The 22683-nt window shown below is 41.1% G+C and overlaps 1 pseudogene; it reads left to right on the forward strand.

Moving 5' to 3' along the window:
- The first annotated feature begins 5358 nt into the window (after positions 1 to 5358).
- LOC117497866 lies at positions 5359 to 22333 on the forward strand (annotated as a pseudogene).
- The last annotated feature ends 350 nt before the right edge of the window (positions 22334 to 22683 follow it).

Here is a 22683-nt window from a genome sequence, read left to right on the forward strand (position 1 = left end):
GGTCTATCCTTTCCACCTCCCCCCATCCATATCCCATCCCTTCCCCAACACCCAAATGTTTTTCCTCCTTGTGCAACCAGCTACACTCTAGCCACAGCAACACCACCCATCCAGCCAGTCTCCTCAGTTTATCGCCCTTCTCCCGTGTCCCCCGTCTTGCGCCAGCAGATTCTCCTCGGTAACTACGTAGACTTAGCTCAGCTACTACAGCCATCAATCATCGACACTAGCCAGCCCAGGGAAATGCAGACCAGCTTCGGTTTAGTCCAGTTTAGCAATCCATCACCTCTGAGGTCTAAGGACTTAACCCCTGCAGAGTTCGCCCTAGCTTTTTCCCTTTACCGCAACGTCATCTGCTCAGTCTATCCCACACGCAGAACCCAGTTAGACGAGTACCTCTTCACTCTGTTACCTGCTCACGGGGACACACGGAAGTGGGGACATACGGTTGCTTCACGAGGCTCCGCCCACTCCGCTATATAAGAGTGAAGCCATCTCTAAGGCTCACTCTGTTCACTGGTCCTAACGCATGCTGAAGCCTACTAGCACAGCTGCGAATTTTGATGACACACACTGCTGGAATTGATCCCCCGAGCAAACTCATTATACATAAAGCATTCAGAGATTTTAAGTCGGATGAAACATAATGTAATCAGTGCCTTTACTCTGATCCAATTCCAAGAGACATATTCCACAAGATATTGAACATGCAGAGCCACGTGGAGAAAGACAGTGAGGTGCAGCCGTTTTAAAGTCATGCCTTAATTTTTCCATGTTATACTGGACAGTGTGTATTTGATTTGTGTTTCATACACGTGTGTACAGCAATAACTGAGGAGGATTTTATCCCGGAGACATCGCGGTGAGACGGAGTGGCTCCACGCTTCGGGCTGGGGCCTGCTTCCACTGGGCGTGTGCTGCTGTGCGGAGGAGGATTTGCCGCGGCTGGGGCCTGCTTTCCACCTGTCCTGGTTCTGCTGTTGCGGAGGCCTGCTCCCACCTGTCGTGTGCTGCAGTGTCGTGTGCTGCTTTGCTGAGGAGACCTTTTACCACGGAGAGACCGGAGCGCTTCCACGCTGCTGCTTTCGCCTGTCTTTTGCTGCTGTGAGGAGGAGGATTTTTGCCCCAGGAACATCGCGGATACTGTGTGCTGGTCTGGGAAAATGGCCCATATCGTGATTCTGCTGTGCCTGTTAACTGTTCTGGACTATGAGAAGATCTCTAGTCATTCTGAGAAGTCTACTGGATTCAGGTCTGTTCTGCCACCCGCAGTGGGCATTCCCTGCAAAGGGTCGGATGTGTTACACAAACAGTTACCGGTTGCCTTGTCGCAGACAATCTGCTCGACAAAATATGTTTGTCTTTTTTGTTTGCCTGCGATGATGGTTCTTCAGGACTGCTTCTTAAACTCTAATCAAACTCTCGCAGACTTTTCCGGTGATTCTAAAGTAGAGGACAATGTATGTGTGTCGTTTAAGAGGAAAAGATGCCTGTTTTTTTTGTTGTTATTACTGTCAGGAAATGTTCAACCTAACCCTGGTCCGCCCAGTAGTAGTAGTCAGATCGCTACTCCTGCTGATTTTAAAGCTAGGTCTGGGTTGGGTTTCATCCACTTGAATGTGCGCAGTCTGTTAGGTAAACTAGATTTTGTCCGCATTTGGGCAAGCTCGACTGACGCGGACGTCATTGTGTTATCAGAAACATGGCTAAATAAAACTATTTTGGCCTCTGACATATCCTTAAATGGTTATAATGTGTATCGTACCGACCGGCCTAATAAAGGTGGTGGAGTTGCCATTTATGTTAAGAATAAGTTCAGTGTAACCACATTGGTTTCCAAATCTGTCAGTAAGCAATTCGAATTTTTAGCCTTAAATATAGAAGTGGCAAAGGGGCAACAAGTCATGGTGGTGGGGTGTTACAGACCTCCCTCAGCTGTCAAGGACTCCTTGTCTTCACTAGCAAAACTTTTATCGCAACTAGACTATAAGGAAATAGTGCTACTTGGAGATTTTAACTGGGACTGGTTAACTGCAGTATCAGAGGATTTTAAAAACCTTTGTATCTCTCTGAATGTTACTCAGATTGTTGACAGTCCTACTCGCCCTAACGTTAAGTCCCCTAATAAATCCTCCCTAATTTATCTCATTCTAACTAATGTTCCCTATAAATACCCATCTGTGGGAGTATTTGCAAATGATGTGAGTGACCACTGTGTTGTAGCCACAATTAGGGACACTAAGGTCCAAAAGGTTAAACCTCGTATTATTATTAAGAGACACATAAAACATTTTGTGGAGCAGGGTTTTGTTCATGATCTGTTTGGGTTTGATTGGGGAAAAATCGATCTGTGTACTGATGTAGAAACTGCATGGTCTTATTTTTATCTTGGTTTTATGGAAATTATAGATAGACATGCACCCCTACGTACTTTTAGAGTAAAGGGACGAGACAATCCTTGGTTTTCTGCTGAACTGTCCAGTCTCCTGCATGAGAGAAACAAGGCCTGGGCAAAGGCTAGGAAATCAGGCTCAGAGGTAGAATGGCTGCGTTTTAGGCAGCTAAGAAATAGCTTCACTTCACATGTCAAAAGTGCTAAGTCGAAGTACTATTTGTCAGTTACTACAGAAAACCTAAATAATCCTAGGAAATTTTGGAAAGCCATAAAATCGATATCCACCGGTGAGATCCGAAATGAGCTACCTCCGTGCATTACCACAACATCTGGCTCTATATCGGACAGGGCTAGTATGTTAAATTGTTTTAATGAGCATTTTGTGTCCTGCGGTTCTATGTTTGATTCTGTGACTAACTCTGCTTCTGTGAACACCACAGTCTGTGACTCTAAACAATGTGGTCTGGAAAACCCTTTCAGTTTTACTCCTTTTACTGTAAATGTTGTCCATGAAGCATTATCTAAGTTAGATCCTAAGAAACCGGCTGGCCCGGACAACGTAGAACCTTTCTTTTTAAAGATAGCTGCAGATTTTATTGCTCCACCTCTTACTTCTCTTTTTAACCTCTCCCTCAGCACAAATACAATTCAAAAAGTATGGAAGTCAGCGTATGTCCTGCCACTACTAAAAGGAGGGGAGGCAACTGTTTTAAATAACTATAGGCCAATCTCGAAATTGTCAGTTCTGGCTAAGGTGCTTGAACGCCTAGTGAGTGAACAGGTAAAGGAGTTTTTATGTAAAATTAATATCCTGTCTAAACATCCCGTCAGGCTTCAGAAAGCAACATAGCACCATCACTGCCACAATGAAAGTGGTGAATGACATTACAAGTAGGGATGCTCCGGTCGCCAATTTTGGGGCCGATCGCCGGAATCAGTATCGGCCGATACCGATCGCCGATCCGATCGAGTGGGCGGGGCCTAAATGGAAGATTTGAACATCACTTTAAATCTTCCATTTAAAGTGATGTTTAAAACTCAGTTAATGGCGCTCATTCACTGGAGCTTCCACAAACAACAATCAACTTAATTATTACATTCAAATTATGTATATTATTCAAGTTTACATTCACTTTGGATAATACCACGGGAGAAATGAGCGGAAGCGCTCTCTTTTCCTCTCTCCCCCTCTCTCCCTCTCCTGACAGCCCGTCAGTATCGTCTCATGCAGCTCGCTGATCCAGTAATGTGTGAGGCCGACAGTGAAGAATAAACATATTTATAACTAGTTTAGATATGTTCCAGAGGTAGATAAAATAGCTAAGTGTGTTAGGTCTAACTCTTGTGTGTTTCGCTCCGCTCACCGGTCCGTCACAGCGGGTGGAGCTGCAGGATTTCTGCTTCACACACACGTTGCATACCGCTATTTTACTGTCTTTTTCGGACACCTTAAAATAATGCCAGACCGGTGAAGCCATTTTGGCGAGCTTGTTTTGCCGCGCACAGAGAAAAGTGTCATGTATTTTACGTCATGCGATCGGCCCTCGCGATCGGCATGTTTAGAGAGCACCGATCGATCGGTAGAGAGTGAGTATCGGCAGATCTCGATCGGTGACCGATCGATCGGAGCATCCCTAATTACAAGTATTTTAGATAAAAAGCAGAGTTGTGCAGCTCTATTTATTGACCTTTCCAAAGCGTTTGACACCGTCGATCATCGCATCTTAAAGCAGAGGCTACTCAGTATTGGCTTATCCAGCCATGCAGTGGGGTGGTTTGTGAACTACCTCTCTGAAAGGTCCCAATGTGTTCACTTTGATGGGCTGTCTTCTGAGTGGTTGAACATTGCTAATGGTGTTCCTCAAGGTTCTGTTTTAGGTCCACTTTTATTCTCCATCTACATTAATAGTTTAGGTGAAAATGTGGATGAAGCTACTTTACATTTTTGTGCGGATGATACCGTGATATACTGTGCAGGTCCCTCCATTAAGGAGGCGGTTGTTAAATTACAGGCTGTTTTTAACATTATTCAGACTCAGCTCTCTGAACTAAAGCTTCTTTTAAATGTTGAGAAAACCAAGGTAATGCTCTTTTCTAAAGCTAAAAAGACTCCAGAGACTGCTTTGGATATTGTGACTATGCAAGGACATGTACTCCAAGTGGTTAGCTGTTATAAATACCTTGGTATCTGGCTTGATGATTGTCTTACTTTTAAACTTCAGGTCACTAATCTGCTTAAAAAGCTGAGGGTCAGACTAGGTTTCTTTTTCAGAAACAAGTCCTATTTCTCTTTTGAAGCCAGAAAAAGGCTAGTCACTGTGACCTTTTTACCTGTGCTAGACTATGGTGATTTGATCTATATGAATGCACCTGCCCATTGCCTGGAAAGGTTAGATGCCGCCTATCACAGTGCTCTGAGATTTGTTACTAACTGTAAAGTACTTACTCATCACTGTACCCTGTATGCCAAGGCAGGTCTGCCTTCACTTACTGGTCGGAGGCTCAGTCATTGGTACATATTCATATATACAGCCATGCTGGGTAAACTACCGACTTATATATGCTCTTTGATCTCACGGAGAGTGGCAAGTAGCTATTGCCTGAGATCCCAGGATGTGTTCTTATTACATGTGCCAAGTGCTAGGACTGTTTTAGGTACTAAAGCTTTTATGTGCGCTGCTCCTCTAGCTTGGAACACAAAACATTGAAACTGAGCATTTTGATTCCCTTGCATCATTTTAAAGCACGGCTGGATGAAATGTTATTGGATACCTGTCACTGTAAATAGGTTGCTAATGTATACCCCTGTAATTATGTTGTGATGTCCTTTTGTTTTCTGTTGTTTTTATGTGTAACTAATGTACCGCAGGTCTCCCTTGAAAAAGAGATCGTTGATCTCAATGGGATTTTTTAACCTGGTTAAATAAAGGTTTAAAAAAAAAAAATAAAAAATAGAGCTCAACATGGCCTTACGCTTCGGAGGTTCAGGTTTCTACACCTACCACGTCGTCCACTTCGCTAGCCAAGCCGCCGGCCGCATTAAACAGTTTAACCAGGGAACATACTGGGGCTCTCTGGACTCTGAGCTTTACTGCCGCATCTTCGCAGGACGCGCATCCCTTTATTGCCAATTATGCGGAGCCCCCTCCCACCCGGCCTCAGCATGCACCCCACCACCTGAACCACCCCGCTCACTCCCCTTTTCATCAAGAGGCAACGCCTCAGCCTTCAACCGCCTATCATCCGCCGCACCCCCACCTCCCATCATCCCTAGGCCCGCAAACAAACGTTCATCAGCCAACGCCCCTGTTTTAATGGGCGTCGACAGACGCGGAAGGCCAATCCTCTACCAGGGAGGCAGGAAGATGTGTAACAACTTCTATGACCTAGGCTGCTCTCTCTCTAGCTGCTGCCTAATGCACATCTGCTCTTTCTGCGGCGGCGCTCATGCCAGGAGCACCTGCCCCCACAACCCAACCACACCAGCAGATTGACTAGCACGGCACCTCAGCACACCCGTCAAGGTAAACTACCTAGCTACCGCCTTACAAAATAATCCAGATAGACAGTTTGTTTACTTTCTCACCAATGGCTTCACCCACGGTTTCCACCCAGGCATAGAGATACTGCCTGACACATCTCACATCTGCCACAACCTTCAGTCCGCTTTAACAGAACCTCACACCGTCGACACCTTACTGGCCAAAGAAGTCAAAGAAGGATTCATGATAGGCTCATTTGATAATCCCCCCTTTCCAGTGTTCCGCATCAGTCCAATAGGCATAGCTAATCGGAAATACTCCGGAAAAAAGAGGCTCATAATAGACCTGTCTTCTCCACACGGCTCAGCCATCCCGAGCATTAACAGCGTCATTCCAAGCCCAGACTTGTCGATGCAATACGCAAACATTGACCATGCCATCTCCCTCATCCGCTCAGCAGGCGGAGCATGGCTTTCTAAGGCAGACATCACCAGTGCATTCAAAATATTGCCTATTCACCCAGACTTCTGGCGTTTCTTCGGAGTGTACTGGAAGGGAGCCTATTAGTTCTCAGTACGCCTCACATTCGGCTGCAGAAGCAGTCCCAAAATCTTCGATTCCCTTTCAGAAGCTCTGTGCTGGATCTTGACAAACAATCACAGACTCCCCTACGTGCTCCATCTTCTCGACGACTTTCTCATCGTCACTCCAACATTCTCACCCCCTCGCCATGGGCTGAACACACTCATACAAACATTTTCAGACCTTGGCATCCCTCTGTCTGAAGAGAAAACCTCAGGGCCTAGAACCTCCATCGAGTTTCTAGGCATCACCCTGGACTCAATGTCTTTCCAGGCTTCTCTACCCTCAGAGAAAGTACAGCGCATCACTCTTCTCTTGTCAAACTACTTACAGGCAGACAGATGCACGAAACGGCAGCTGTTAGCCCTCCTCAGCCACCTAAATTACGCCATCCGCATAATACCACAAGCAAAACCCTTCTGCTGAACAGAGCGGCGTCAGTTCCCTCCATCCATGATCGAATGGTTCTCGACGATGCATGCAAAATGGAAATGCATGTTTGGCAGGATTTCTTGTCCTCGTGGAACGGCATCTCCTTCTCATCACCAAACCCGAGGATATTCAACTCTTCACGGACGCAGCTCCCTCCATAGGTTTCGTCGGCTACTATGCAGGGAGATGGTTCTCATCCACCTGGCCCCCTGAGTTCACAGCTCTCAATTCACAGATGCTCTCTCCTTCATCCGCGCTTCACGAACTGTATCCTATCATCATAACTGCCATTCTTTGGGGGCACGAATGGACTAGGAAAGCCATACTCATCCACACCGATAACAGTGCAGTCGTAGAGATCCTTAACAAAGGCCAATCTCGCTCCCCAGCCATCATACAGTTCCTTCGTAGACTCACCTTAATCTCTGCCCAACACCAGTTCATCCTCAAAGCAGCACACATTCCAGGTCCAAAAACTAAACAAACAAACTCTAAACTCTTTCCAGGACATGCCGGGGCCCTGCCTGCCAGTAGCTTTGCCGATATCTGTGTTGATAGGTAATAGATTAAGAACGGTGAATCAGCTTAGAAACAGGAAGTGCTCAAACGTTTGTGTGAGTTTATCAAATTTAGCAGTGATTCCATGTCAGCCACAGCTTGTCACAAAAAATCTTACTGATAGTGTATTTAACAAACTTAAACTAGCTTTATTAAATGTCAGGTCTTTGCCAGGAAAAACATTTGTAATCAATGATTTTATCACTGAGCACAATCTCGATTTTATGTTTTTAACGGAAACTTGGATTGAACAAAATAACAGTGCAGCTGTTCTTATCGAATCAACCCCTCCCAACTTTAGTTTTATGAGTCAGGAAAGAATGCATAAGAAAGGGGGTGGAGTTGCTATTTTGTTCAATGATTCCCTTCAATGCAGGAAGAGATCTTATGGGAACTTTGCTTCTTTTGAATATGTGGCCCTTCAACTGAAATGCTCCTCTCGAGCTCTGTTCCTAAATATCTATAGACCACCTAAATACTGTGCCAGCTTTTTTGATGACTTTACTGAACTGCTGTCTATAGTGTGTATTGACTTTGACCGTCTAGTCATTGTTGGTGATTTTTACATCCATGTTGACAACCCCCAGGACAGAGGGGCTAAAGAACTGTTTTGTGTTCTTGATAACTATGGACTGACTCAGCATGTGACGGAGCTCACGCACAATAAGGGGCACACTCTGAACTTAATTATCTCAAAGGGTCTGAATATCTCAAAGGTTGTGGTGACTGATGTTGCACTCTCTGATCATTCCTGTGTTTTCTTTGAGAGCTCTATTTCTGTTCACAAAAATGTTCAAAAAGAGGTAACCACAAAGCGATATTTAACTGAAAATACTAGGGAAATGTTTACTCAGAATTTTTCTTCCACACTTGCCCCTGCTAACATCTCAGTAAATTAGCTACAGATGGAGCCTCTTATTTTGGACCCCAGCATACAGCTTCCTGCCGACTGCCAGCCAGTTGCCAGCCAGTTGCCTGCCAAAGACCAGTATTCAGGAATGTTAGGCCCTCCCACTATTCTCCAATTTCAGGGTTTAACCAGGAGATGGCGCTATATATTAAATAACTAAGACTTAGTTTTTCACAATAGAAAATGCAGATATTATATAAAAAACTAAAGTTAAAATCTTGTTTTTAATGCCCCAAGAGCAATAACATCTTGTCACAAGCTTTTTGGAAGAAAAAGACTGACTCAAGAGACCTGTAGTTGACTAATTACAGGCCTCAATAAAGTTCTGCCATTGGTTGTGAAAAACAACGGTGGACATAGTGGAAAGTGAAATTGACATTGTCGAATTTAATAAAAATACAAAATAATGTATCTGTGTACGTGTTTTACTATGTGATCTGCACTTATCAAACATCTAATTAAGGCGAGACACCCCAGGTGAATAGGGTATTTTTAACTTAAAGATATCAGCTAAATATTTCTCCAGTTAATTACTTACAATAAGGCAATTGTTTTTTGTATTACAAGTTTTCTGAAATAGCATGTTTAAATATCCAAATGAACCATTATCTCATGAAATATGCGCATATTTTAACACATTTCAGGAACCGAAATCTGAACTTTGGATAAAGCCAGGATCAAAATTATTGTTTCATTTTGTAGTCATATTAGTATCTAAGGCTTTTACAGAAGGGATTTTGGATATCTCTTTGTATCACTCCATAAATCAGAAAATACTGTCAACAGCCCTAAAATATCAATTTTCACCATGTTTTTAGGTATAAAATGTTATATAATTCAGGCTATGAATTATATATGACCAAACCCTTCTGTAAAAGCCTTCATAATATTGATAGGAATATAACTGGAAGGTTTGGTGTATGTAACTGCTGAGTGATTCTACAATTTAGGGTACATTCCATGTCCATTGATGTCCATTGATGATAATTATAATTATTCTAACTATTTTCTTCAAAAATATCATATTTTGCCTATTATTGGAAAGCATGTTATAATATCACACAAACATTATGTGCATCCTATGCTTTATTTAGCTTGAAATGTGTCATGATGTTCTTAAATTGTCAGTTTTTGCTATGTCCGTTTTTCAGTTGAGGGTGTCTTGGATTCAAAATAATGAATAAAAACCATTAAAGTAAATTTAAAAAATGATTCATTTATTTCAAAAGTCTAAATACTAAAGAATAATAACATATTTTTAATTGATTTCCCCCTTTAAATAATTTAAATATCTTAATATATGAATGTCCGCAAAAGTTCTGTCAACTATGTTACTAACAGAACTTCCCCCTTTAACTCAAAAATTGTTTGTCCCAATACCATGTCACCAGCATCACATGATGCCATGTTCCTCTTTGGCAGACATTTTGAACACACTGTGGTGATTGTCCTCTACATTTTTACAATATTTTATGTATAATAGCACATGGTCAATTAATATACTCATTGACAATCAACAATGTTACGTACATTGTTATGGTTTACAATTGTTTAATGATTTTAATTCAATTATATGTGCAAATGTGATGTTAACCTGTTCAAGAAAATGACATGTGGTCATCCAGGCAAGGCCTACCATTGAAATGATGGGTCAAAATAGGGAAATTGTCAACTAGGTTACCTGTCAACTGAGTTACCCAGTACTGTAATAACTGTAGTAACTTAGTTGACAGGTAACCTAGTTGACAATTTGTACGACATGTAGACGTCATTACACATCATTATCAATGGAATTTTGCACTTCTGCCTTGAAATTAACATAGTGCTGATGGTTAATAATGTGTCCAGTCAACTATGTTATTTGCGTCAAATGTTTGACTTTCATTGTCAACTATGTTGCACCTCATTTTTTCAAATTTAAAATATCTAAAATAGTGCTTCTGATATCCTTTATAGTATAATGTATATCTACACAGGTTGGAGTTTTACATGACATCTCTTAAAACTATCAAAATGACCTGTATGGTAGTTTTATAATACAAAATATCCCTAAACTTAATGACAGTGCTGAACATATCACATGAAAAAACAAAACTTTAATACAATTATTTTTTAAACTTTAAAAAATCTTTGGATATATGGTAGAATAGACTCAAGAGCCTTTCAAATTTGATTTTACTTGAAGTGCAGGACTTAATCAAATGATTGTAATGACATCAAGTTTGTCCGTAACATAGTTGACAAACTGAGTAGTGAAAACATCCTTTCCCTTAAAATAAAAAAATATATAAAAATGTTTAAGCTTTGCAACTAGTGGATATGTTACACTGAGGAATATACTAACTTGAACCACTGATTGTTCTATCTATACATTTTATTTGGCATTAGTAAATAATTATGCACATTTACAGATATTTTACATGATATGAGTGATAACACGTGTTATAAGGGCTATTTCGCACAATAGGTGTGTCTTGAGATTTTTACTTGTCCTTTGGTGTGCCTTGGGCACAAAAAGTTTGGGAACCACTGCTGTAGAGAAATGTAAACGTTCACCATCCCCCACCCGCCTACTGTATGTTGCTTTTTGACATGTAAATGAGTAACTACCCCCCCTGTTGTACCTGTCCGGGGCTAAGCCCATAGGACGATGCTCTGATGTCATCACCCTCGCACATTGGTCATATGTTTACAAAAAACGATGTTAACACTTTCTCGTTCTTAATATATGCTATATTTAGAGTCGATATGTGTTGAATTTACTTTAAAATAGCAGATCACTGTGATTCACTTCTCCGCGGCTCCTCCGTGCAGAGAGGCCCCCCCCCCCCGTTGACAATTCACGAGCGTCTAACTCTCTCCCCCCTGTGAAGAGATATCACAGGGGGGGGTTGGGACACACACATTCCGATGGCCAATTCGTTTTAAACAAAGAGTGGGGTGGGGGCAGGTGAACGGTATGGTCAATGTTTGTAAACACTGTGACATTTTGACTTTATTTGATCATTTCAGTTAAAAACTAACGTTTATATTTCATATTACTGTTTTGCCTGGCTGGACCTGTAATTTACAGGAAAGGAGTGCACGCTACTAAAGAGACACGCTACCATGGAAACCAAACAATGGTGTTGCTGTATTGAAGTCCGAGTGGAAACAGTCATATTTGGAGCGTTATGTTAGAATGAAACAGCGAGGTCGTGACTCACAAAAAAAAAGTGTTACTTCACTAACTGTAAGCTTGTCACTCAGAGTAACCTACAGTTAACTTAACTGTTGGAAAAGAAAGATCAGAGTTAGGAGTGTGAACACACAGCTGAGAGCTGCCGTTTCATTCTGACTGTTTAAAAAACGGTAACAACGGACTATTTTTCTTAGCGGATGCATGTAAATTTAAATCAATACATAGAACTATGTTTTAAATCAATAAAAATATTTTCTAAATCCATAAAAGCATTTTAATTAATATTGGGAGTCATGTCGTTACTTTGTTGAGAATGTGGCCATGTAATAAGCGGGATAATTTGCAGCGACTTGGTCATTATGGGGAAAAATAACACCCAGGGATCAAGATCCCTCCGCGACGCGGAGGGATCAGTAATTTTTTAGTGAATTACTGAGTTTAGGCACGTTAATAACATTTTAATGAAGTTGAATACAGTATATTCATATTTGTCAGTGATTTCATGTCAATTCGGCGAACATAAACGATTAAATTAGGATTAAAAATCGAGAGCCGGCTGCTGTTCGTTACGGTAACCCAACTAGGACACTTGACACAGTGGCTTTTGGCAAAGCACACAAAGAAAACAAAAAAAACCGAGAGAGATGAGTTATTGTTATTACAACGTGACTTCACTATTATTTAACAACTATTTTTATTGGGTTCTTTTATTTGGGGTTAAGTACATTGTCAGAATAAGTGAGAAATGGATTTAACTTCTGTTAGACAGCTATCATACTGAATAAATATTTATGCAAAAATGTATGGCATTAATAATGTATATCTAATTACATTTAAAAATGTATGGCATTAATAATGTATATCTAATTACATTAACTGTGAATGTCTTTCATTTTATTTAAAATGAAATAAAATTACATAAAACATTTTCCATAAAAAAGTTGATTCAAGAACAAATCAGTACTTTTCTTATATGACTATTATTGCTAAATTTGAAAGGTCTTTACCAGCTTTGGAATTATATATATATATATATATATAGCACCTTCTGCCATCCCATCTCTACTGACATATGGATCTTAACAAAGATCCGCTATACATTAGTACCAGATATACTGTACACGGACATTTTAGTGAACCAGACCAGCTGTTTCCGCCGGGTCTTCGCTTCCCGGGCATCACGTTGTTTACAAGTGTGTTCAGATGCTAAATGACAAGTGCAAGTGACAATTGTTGTCGTCTTCTCTGTGAACGTTTTTTTCTCCGTTATTTTGCCATTTTCAGATTTAAATTTCGAGCGGAAAGCTAACCAGGAAGTAATAATTACTTAAGCGGAGAACGGAGAAAGTAAACGTTACAGCAGGCATAACAACAGCCGGTGTTTATTTTATTATAATATATATCATTTGTTTTAAAGCTCAATATATAGTTATATCCGTGACATATGGATCTTAACAAAGATCCGCTATACATTAGTACCAGATATACTGTACACGGACATTTTAGTGAACCAGACCAGCTGTTTCCGCCGGGTCTTCGCTTCCCGGGCATCACGTTGTTTACAAGTGTGTTCAGATGCTAAATAAAAGTTTAGCTTGTACTTTTGATACCCCGCCTCTCGGCACCACAACATCCAGTTTACTGTATTTCACATGAGCGATGTCGAACATTGAAAAGTCCTTATAAAATCTCTGTTATTAGATCAGTACTTTTCTTATATGACTATTATTGACTTGAACACTGAGAATGTATTTATTAACTTCAGACATTTGAAATATTTGAAATCAGATGAAAACAAACTGTAACGGACCCTGCCGTGTTATCTATGATTACTATGCCTTACTGTACATTCATAATTTCAGCCGGAGGTAGGTGGTAGGCGTTGCGGAGGAGCAGATTGCGAGTGAGGTGCCTGTTCTAAACGAACTATTCCAGCTGTTATAAAGCATTAAATAAAAAGTAAGCAAGGAATACAGAATGTTTCGTTACGTAACTTTGTTGAGAATGTGGCCATGTACATGTAATACATGGGATCATTTGCAGCGACTTGGTCATTGTGGGGAAAAATAACACCCATCCTGATCGTTTCAATGAAGTTGAATACAGAATATTCATATTTGTCAGTGATTTCATGTCAATTCGGCGAACATAAACATCAATGATGATGATTAAATTAGGATTAAAAATCGGGAGAGCCGGCTCGTTCGTTTTTTCCGACTAAACAACATCTATTATTTAGAAGTTGATTTCACATGACTCCAGTGTGGAACCCCACTGCACCCCCTGGTGGATCAATGATCCATTGCAGCTGGCTTCACAATAATTAAATGTATTTATCATGGGGGCGGTATCAAGTCTGACTGGGGGCCGGCCGGCCATCACGGAACGTGCATGAACAGATCACGACCCTCGCACTTTAAACTGTCCAAAATAAGACGCTTCATCTGTAGTAGATCATTTTAATTCAAAATTTAAAAATGTTATAGATGCCATTGCTCCAACTAAGGTAAAGGAAGTGTCTGGCAAGAAAATATCTCCATGGAGAAAGGCCATGACCGTGAAAACAGAAAAAAGAGAGTGTCGAAAAGCTGAACGTAGGTGGCGAAAAACAAATCTCCAGGTTCATTTTGAAATCTATAAAGAGAGACTTGGCCTTAATAATTTGGAATTGAAAAACGCACGACAGTCTTTCTTCTCTGACATCATTACCAAAAACAAAAACAACGCACGTGCCTTGTTTGCTACCGTCGACAGACTAACTAACCCCCCAGTGTCAGTAGCCTCTGAACTTCTATCCACCAGGGCCTGCAATGACTTTGCCTCCTTCTTCACTGACAACATTTGGAAAATTAGACAAGCAGTCAGTGCCTCTGCATCAGGTACAGCAAATGTGTTGTCCCTGTGTCCACCTAATATCAATTCAAACACCATGACACAATTCCATCAGATTAATGATAAAAACCTAGAGGACATTATTCAACTTCTGAAATCCTCCTCCTGCTGCCTTGATATTATTCCAACAGGATTTTTCAAAGATGTTTTTCATTGCATGGCCTCAAATCTACTTCAAATAGTAAACAAGTCTCTTCACTCAGGTGTTTTTCCGGGTAGTTTTTTTCACGAAACTGTGTCTCAGGGCTTCTTAATATTTAAAAACCTATTAATGTGTCATACCAGATTAACGGGAAGAATCTCAGCTAACTGACGATACGAACCATTTTGACCAAAACAAAACACAAGTCTCATAAGAAGCGTCTAAATGACCCCAAGATAAAGATACCATTATTACTTATCGTAACTGCAAGTACAAGATATCCGATTAAAGCTGAGACTCCACAGATTATATAGGTATAGTATCATCACTGAGCGATCAGAAGTCGTGACAGGGGAAGCAAACACAGACATCACAACACGTAGCATTACGGAACAAAAACGGGACATCGTCTCACCTTAGCTGTTATTCTGATCAAAAGTCGTGTTCAATGGCATTAAAACGATAAAAACGCTGCTGAGGGTTAATCCATAGGTTAATCCAATGTGTCTGTCACTTTGAAAAAATTATTTATAATCCATAATTCCATTTTTATGTAAAAATTGGAGAATAAAAATTAGCTGCTAATGGTAGCCACCAGAGTTATCGCAGCTTCCGGTTTTGGCTACGCGTCACTCTCACTCCTTATTTGGTCATGTGTGTGTGTATGTGGGAGTTCCCCTCGATTCCATTGGCTCTAGCGGTTAAAAAGAGATGTCAATCATCAAAATCGACCAAGAGGGGCCAGAGATATGGAAAATCCACCCAAATGACCCCAGAAGTGGTTTTCTTTTGCTAAATCTCTCTAAAAAGGTCACATTTCACTTGTTTTGCATCAATCTTGATACAGGGTACTTATTATATGTTGTAGTTTGGATTTCTAAAGCTTTTAGTCTACCATCCCATCATTCAAGGGTGGTTTTAACTATAAGTAAAAAATAAGATATGGTCATTTGTTCTGGGAATGTCATTTTCGAGCCTGAGACCTGAAAAACAGGCTCAGGGGTTAACAATAAAAAGGTTATATATACAGTATAAAATACCACGTACTGTAAGCCCTCCCATGCCACCCTGGCATGACCTCTTGCCCCCCCTTTGCCACCCCATGTAAAATGTTCTAGAACCGCCACTGAATTGGATGGAGTATAGCTCGAAAACCTTTTTTCAGTGTTTATTGACGTATTTTAATTACAATGTTACTTATTGATAGTCTGACATGGCAACCTGTGTTGCCCATACTGATTCCACCAAGTATACTTTCCTCCATATACAGACTTTCCAGGACTATATTAAAAAGTTATGTTGACCCAATTTGTTTTTTCTTTTGTTGCAATAAACCACCTTGCATTCATGAATTCCTGTCTTCAGTCTTTTTCTAAAGATATTTTCCGGCAAAAATACCCTAGCTTGGAAAGTAGTTGACAATGTAATTATGTTGTATGGGAAACGTAGCTTTTTAGGAGACTAAGCTAGACTTTTGTTTCTCCTCTTCCTCCTGTCCTAACCAATTATCTTCATTAGGTCTTCTTTAATTTGCCTGAGCCATCCCCAATACCAGTCAGTTATTTTACATTTCATTGCCACCTTATTTACACACATTTAACAATTTCATGCTGAGGAGATTCTCCTACACTGGGAGGCAATATGTCTCCCTGTTGTTTGACTCTAAATATTTCTCTTTATGAGTTTATTAAAACATGAAACGAAAGCCTGAAGCCTGTTTTTGCTTTGTTCTCAGCCGCCGTGGGAGATGTTTTGCTTTTCTTTTTTTGAAGAAAAGGAGCAGTTATTCCAAATCGTGTGGTGCAATTAAAAATAAAAAGAGGGAGCTTTAGGAGTTGAGATGGAGGAGCAGAGCAGAATCAAACAGTGTTATCTGTTTATTACAAGGCCTCATTATAGCTGCAGGCTTGAGTGAGCTTCCTCTGCCCACTCAGTGCTACGTCCGGATTTTCATAGCGGGGATCCCCAAAGTACTTCCACAGCAAACAATAACACACACGCATACACACACACAGATCTGCAATGACTCTGGTCAGGGGAGAGGATGATGATAATTATACAAAGCCAGAGAGTTTTTATGGGCGTTTTATTTGCCTGTGTTCCGTTACTGTCAAGTTCTTGTTTTTTTTTGTCTTTGATTCAAGTTCTGCCTGAACTAAATAGGCTGAAAGACAAAAGAGAACTTTTTGCACAGCCCAATTCCTTTTATTCCTTTATTTAAGTATTTTTGTACAGTTCTTCCCCTATAGCTTTCATCCGTTTATCTAATCTGATGCTCTACACTGAAATAAGAGTGTGGTTGTTCGAGGAGAAACCAAGCATTCTATTTCTACATGACTTAACGAACAGATCAGTTTAAATGCGTGAAAGAAACACTTTCCTTCACAATATGTTCCTTAAAATCAATCTGTAACCCTTGCTTATCAGTGAGGATGATAATGTAAGAGTTGATTATGAGGAAACATAATGTCCTGTACCCTGAAGTGAATGAAGGTAAATTAGAAAGGCTAGGCTATAGCTAATGTTAGCGTTAGAGAAAATGTAAGCTAGTTAGCTAGCTTAACCTGTTAAGGCCTGAGCCTGTTTTTCAGGTTTCAGGCTCGAAAATGACATGCCCAGAACAAATTACTATATCTTCACTTCTAAATGGGGTAAATTAATAATCTTTTTTCTCAAAGCAATGAAACACCTGTGAGTTGGATGTAGAAAAGTCAGAATCAATATAGATGTTTTTATTTAAAAGTAAATTCAGATTGAACATAGTAAAAAAAATGTAACATATAATAAGTACCCTGTATCAAGATTGATGCAAAACAATTGAAATTTGACCCATTTAGAGAGGTTTAGAAAGAAAAAAAACACCTCTGGGGTCAGTTGGGTGTATTTGCCATATCTCTGGAACCCATCGGTCGATTTTGATGATTGACACCACTTTTGAACCGTTAGAGCCAATAGAATCGAGAGGGAGTACCTAAATCCATCTAAATATTACCATTGGTGAATGAGAGGATGCGCAGCCAGCATGCCCAAAACCAGAAGCTCTCGTAGCTCTCATAGCAGCTATATATGAAAACTACTCTTAGGCCCAATCCCAAATCGCCCCCTACACACTACCCCTCCGGTTGCGCGTTCACGCGGAGGGTCCGCCACATTAAAGTGGACCTATCATGCTATATTTAAATGATATATTGTAGGGCCATACCTATATAAAGGTATATTTATACGTTTCTGTTTTCAAAATACCAAACAGATCATGCATTTTAGCCATGCCTCATTTCGCTCTATTTGCTGTTCTCCAGCCCTATTTTTGCAGGGGGCTGATTCTGTGAGCTGCAGCTGACCACGCCCCCCTGCAGGAGAGGATAGCGTGCTCTGATCACGTCAGAAGAGGGGGAGAAAAATAGATCTCCGTCCTCCGTGTTTTATTATATAGAGTCGTTATTCATTTGTTTTAAAGCTCAATAAATAACAAAGAAGACCTTTGACCGGCACTTTTCTAATTTTGTCCGGAAGATTTAAACTTTAACGGACATCTTGACCGGCGAAAGAAACTGAAACTGAAACTCTGCCGCACGGTCCCCTCGTTCCTTGGAAGAGGCGGAGAGGTAGGTGTTTGTCATCTGCTGGTGGACTAACCGGAGAGAATTACAGTGCTTGCCTCGACGGGGAGGGATTGCATTGAATTAAAGCAGCAGGAGCAAACGCTTGCCTCGGGGAGGGAGAAAAAAAGCCACAGCGGAGAATAAACAGAAGGGTAACCATGGTAACCATGCGCGGGAAGTCTTCTTCGCTGCTTTTGTGGCAGACTACAGCGCCACTTACAGGCCTGGCATATGTACTACAGCGTCTCCAGCGCTTTCGAGCAGCAATGGCCGGCCGTGGCCCAACCCCACATTCCCCTGATAGGTGGAAAGTTGGCCCAATAGCCGTAGCGCCACCGTCCTGACGTCAGGACAGTGTTCAAATCTGGATCAGTTTTTATCAGATCCGTTGCAGCCCCTTTTTTAGAGATTTGGGTATGGAGGAAAATAGAGAGGGTTGTGTTTTCTGACACTTGGTGAGTTCCCTGGAACACCGGGGACACATATTCATGTATTAAAGACGTACAAAAGTGCATTTTGCATGATAGGTCCCCTTTAAGTGCTGTTCCAAACCAACGAGTGTGGAGCGGTGTGGAGGGGGAGTGGGCTATCAAGCCCTCAAACAGCGAGTCTGCAGCGGTGCTGACTGGAGACCGGTCTCTACCTGACCAGAGTCACGCTGTGTGTGTCCGTCAGGAAACACGTTGTTTACAAACAGTTCCAGCAAACTGATAAATTGCGATGTTAACAACCTCATGATAACCTCATATTTGTTTAACTTAGGATCATACCTGTGTTTAGTCTAGAAAAAGGTAAATGTGTGCATTTTATTATAAAGTTGTGTATATTTACAGACTGTTGCAAAAACTAAGAAGCTTATAAACATCAGGTTTAAAACTAAAAGAGCTTTACAAAAAAGTAACACAATGAAAGATGTTTGGAGTTTTATTTGAGTTATTAATTTACATTTTTTGTCTAAGAGATGCTGATTTGAAACCGTTACGGCATTTCCTGTTTCTGCGGGAGAGAGGGGAGTTAGTCCCAATGCTTGCCGCTGTATTTACTCCCTCCATCTGACAGGAGGGAGCCTCGTTTAGCTGCGAGTGTGGCTACAGACAGAGTTCACTCCGTCACAGAGGGGTAGGGTCGAGGGAGTGGTTTGGGATTAGGCCTTATTGACATAAATGTTATGATGGATTATCAGTAATCATTTAAAAGTTTCACAAAGTAAACAATATTTTTACCGTGAGTTATGTGCTAAGTGCGTTAGCACTCTTTCGCTTAGTGCTAATTCAGACACTTGGCGTTAGAGTTGTGTTTTGTTTCGGTAAAAATGGATCATATCGTCAGGTAGCTCAGTGTCTTCCCGTTAAGTGGGTATGACACATTCACTCAGACGCTGTTTCTTGCAAGATGTTGCGGGAGCCCCCGGGGGCTTAACAGGTTAATGTTTAATTAAATATTATGGCAAAAAGAGTTTCCTGTGCTAAAGTGAGCTGCGTTGAATAAATTAATTAGGGCTGGGGAGTTAACCGCATTAACCTGTTAAGCTTCTTTTTTTTTCACGAAACTGTGTCTCAGGGCTTCTTAACATTTAACAACCTATTAATGATGCGTACCCACTTAACGGGAAGAAACTCAGCTAACTGACGATATGAACCATTTTTAGCCAAACGAAACACAAGGGTAATACCAAGCCTCGGAATTAGCCCTGAGGGAAAAAATTCTAACGCACTTAGCACAGAACTCACGGTATAAATACTTTAATCAATCAATCAATCAATGTTTATTTATATAGCCCAATATCACAAATGTTACATTTGTCTCAGTGGACTTCACAGTTTGTACAGAATATCAATATGACAATACGACACCCTCTGTCCTTAGACCCTCACATCGTACAAGGAAAAACTTCCAAAAAAGGAAAAACCCCACAGTTTAAAGGGGAAAATGGGAGAAACCTCTGGGAGAGCAACAGAGGAGGGATCCCTCTCCCAGGACGGTGTGTAAATCGAAAAGATAATACATTTACAACATAGGTAGACCAAATGTTTGGAAATGCATGTGTCTATAATAAGAAAATGAATCCACGAGGATGTCAACAATCCACGACTCGAAATCCAGGACTCAGATCAGGACTCAGGATCAGCCACGACTCAGGATCCCAGCGTAGATAGACACCAAAAAGAAATTTGGGGGAAGCTGGGTTATTCGGAACATGAGAGTACACAGGTACAGACAGAGAGAAGGAAGAAGTAAGGTGTCCCCCGACAGTCTAAGCCTATAGCAGCAAAACTAGGGGCTGAATCTAATCAGCCCGAACTATAAGCTTTATCAAAAAGGAAGCGCACTCTTAAAAAACGGATAGGGTGTCTGCCACCCGAACACAAACTGGAAGCTGATTCCACAAAAGTGGAGCTTGATAAGAAAAGGCTCTGGCTCCCATTGTACTTTTAAAAACTCTAGGAACAACCAACAACCCTGCATTCTTGGAATGCAATGCCCTAGTAGGACAGTAGGGTATAATGAGTTCTTTAAGGTAAGATGGCGCCTGCCCATTAAGGGCTTTGTAGGAGAGAAGAAGAATTTAAAATTCTATCCTGTGTTCTATAGGGAGCCAGTGTAAGGCAGCCAGAACTGGAGTAATGTGGTCCCTTTTCCGAACTCTGGTTAGTACACGTGCTGCAGCATTTTTAATCAGCTGAAGTGACTTAACTGACTTCTTGGTACACCCTGATAATAAAGAGTTACAATAATCCAGCCTTGAAGTAACAAATGCATGGACTAGTTTCTCTGCATCGTTTTGAGGCAAGTTATGCCTGATTTTTGCTATGTTACGTAGATGAAAAAAGGCAGTCCTTGAGATTGATTTTATGTGGGCGTTAACCTGTTAAGCCCTGAGCCTGTTTTTCAGGTCTCAGGCTCGAAAATGACATTCCCAGAACAAATGACCATATCTTCCCTTCTAAAAGGGTTAAATTAATAATCCTTTTTCTCAAAGTAATGATAAACCTGTGAGTTGGATGTAGAAAAGTCAGAATCAATATAGATGTTTTTTATTTTAAAGAAAATTCAGATTTTACATAGTAAATGATAGTGTCCGTCCAAAAATTCTTTTTTACTTATAGTGAAAACCACCCTTGGATGATGGGTTAGTAGACTAAAAGCTTTAGGAATCCAAAGTACAACATATAATAAGTACCCTGTATCAAGATTGATGCAAAACAAGTGACATTTGACCTTTTTAGAGAGATTTAGCAAACAGAAACCACTTCTGGGGTCATTTGGGTGGATTTTCCATATCTCTGGCCCCCCTTGCTCGATTTTGATGGTTGACACCTCTTTCTGACTGTTAGAGCCAATAGAATTGAAGGGGGAGTCCCCCACACAAACACGTTGTGAAGAGAAAAGGTGTGGGCTTCGCGCATGTCATTTTCAATCAGAGTGAACCTATCTCTAGCTTTGACATCTGGAAACGGAAAAGCAGTTTTAATGCTTATGGATTATCAGAAATCATTTCAAAGGGACACAGACACATTAGATTAACCTATGGATTCACTTCAGCAGCATTTTTATCGTTTTAATGCCATTGAAGACCACTTTGGAGAGACTACAGAGCCAAGGTAAAAATCAGGAACCAGCAAAACCACCCCTGTATGCTCTTCTCCACCATAAACCGCCTACTCCGCCCAATTGACCACCCCAACCCAGCAGACGCCCCTGAGCTCTGCACCAGGTTCCTTGACTTCTTTGAGGACAAAGTCAACTCCATCCACCAGGAACTCCGGGCCCCTGCCCCCTCTTATTCACACGCAACGCCACCTCTGGTCACTGTTCCCTCAACTTCACACCTGCCTCAATGTTGTCTCTCCTCCTTTGCACCAGTGGATGCCCTTCAGGTCGCCAAACTTGTCTCGAAAGCTAAGGCTGCAACCTGCTCCCTCGACCCCATGCCCTCTGCCCTGGTCAAGACTTGCCTACCCATCCTCTGCTCCACCATTGTTAATATTATCAACTCCTCCCTGGAATCAGGCAAGGTTCCAGCCGTCTTCAAGATAGCAGCTGTCACCCCCATCATTAAAAAACCTGGTCTTGACCCTGAGGACCCCAGCAACTACCGGCCGATCTCCAACCTTTCTTTCCTCCTTATTATTTTGTTGTTTTGTTTCCCATTGTAAAGCATCCTTGGGTCTCTTGAAAGGCGCTATAAAAATTGAAATTATTATTATTATTATTATAATCTGGTGCCGTGCACTCCCTTTAACCTGTTAAGCCCGAGAGACCCCGATACCGGGGTACTGCCGCAACATCTTGCAGGAAACTGTCTGAGGGCATGTTCATTTAATAAAACTATGAATGTTTTATATCCATGTAACGGGAAGAAACTCATCTAACTGATCATTTTTATTATTTTTTCAAAAGAAAACCCACAATGATAACACTGAGCCTCTGAATTAGCAACGAGCGAAAAATGCTAACACCTTACTGCACCGAAATCACTCACAAAACCTTATTATTTATCTTTTCA

Source organism: Trematomus bernacchii, unplaced genomic scaffold (assembly GCF_902827165.1).
Source record: "Trematomus bernacchii unplaced genomic scaffold, fTreBer1.1, whole genome shotgun sequence".
In the NCBI taxonomy this organism is placed as follows: Eukaryota; Metazoa; Chordata; class Actinopteri; order Perciformes; family Nototheniidae; genus Trematomus; species Trematomus bernacchii.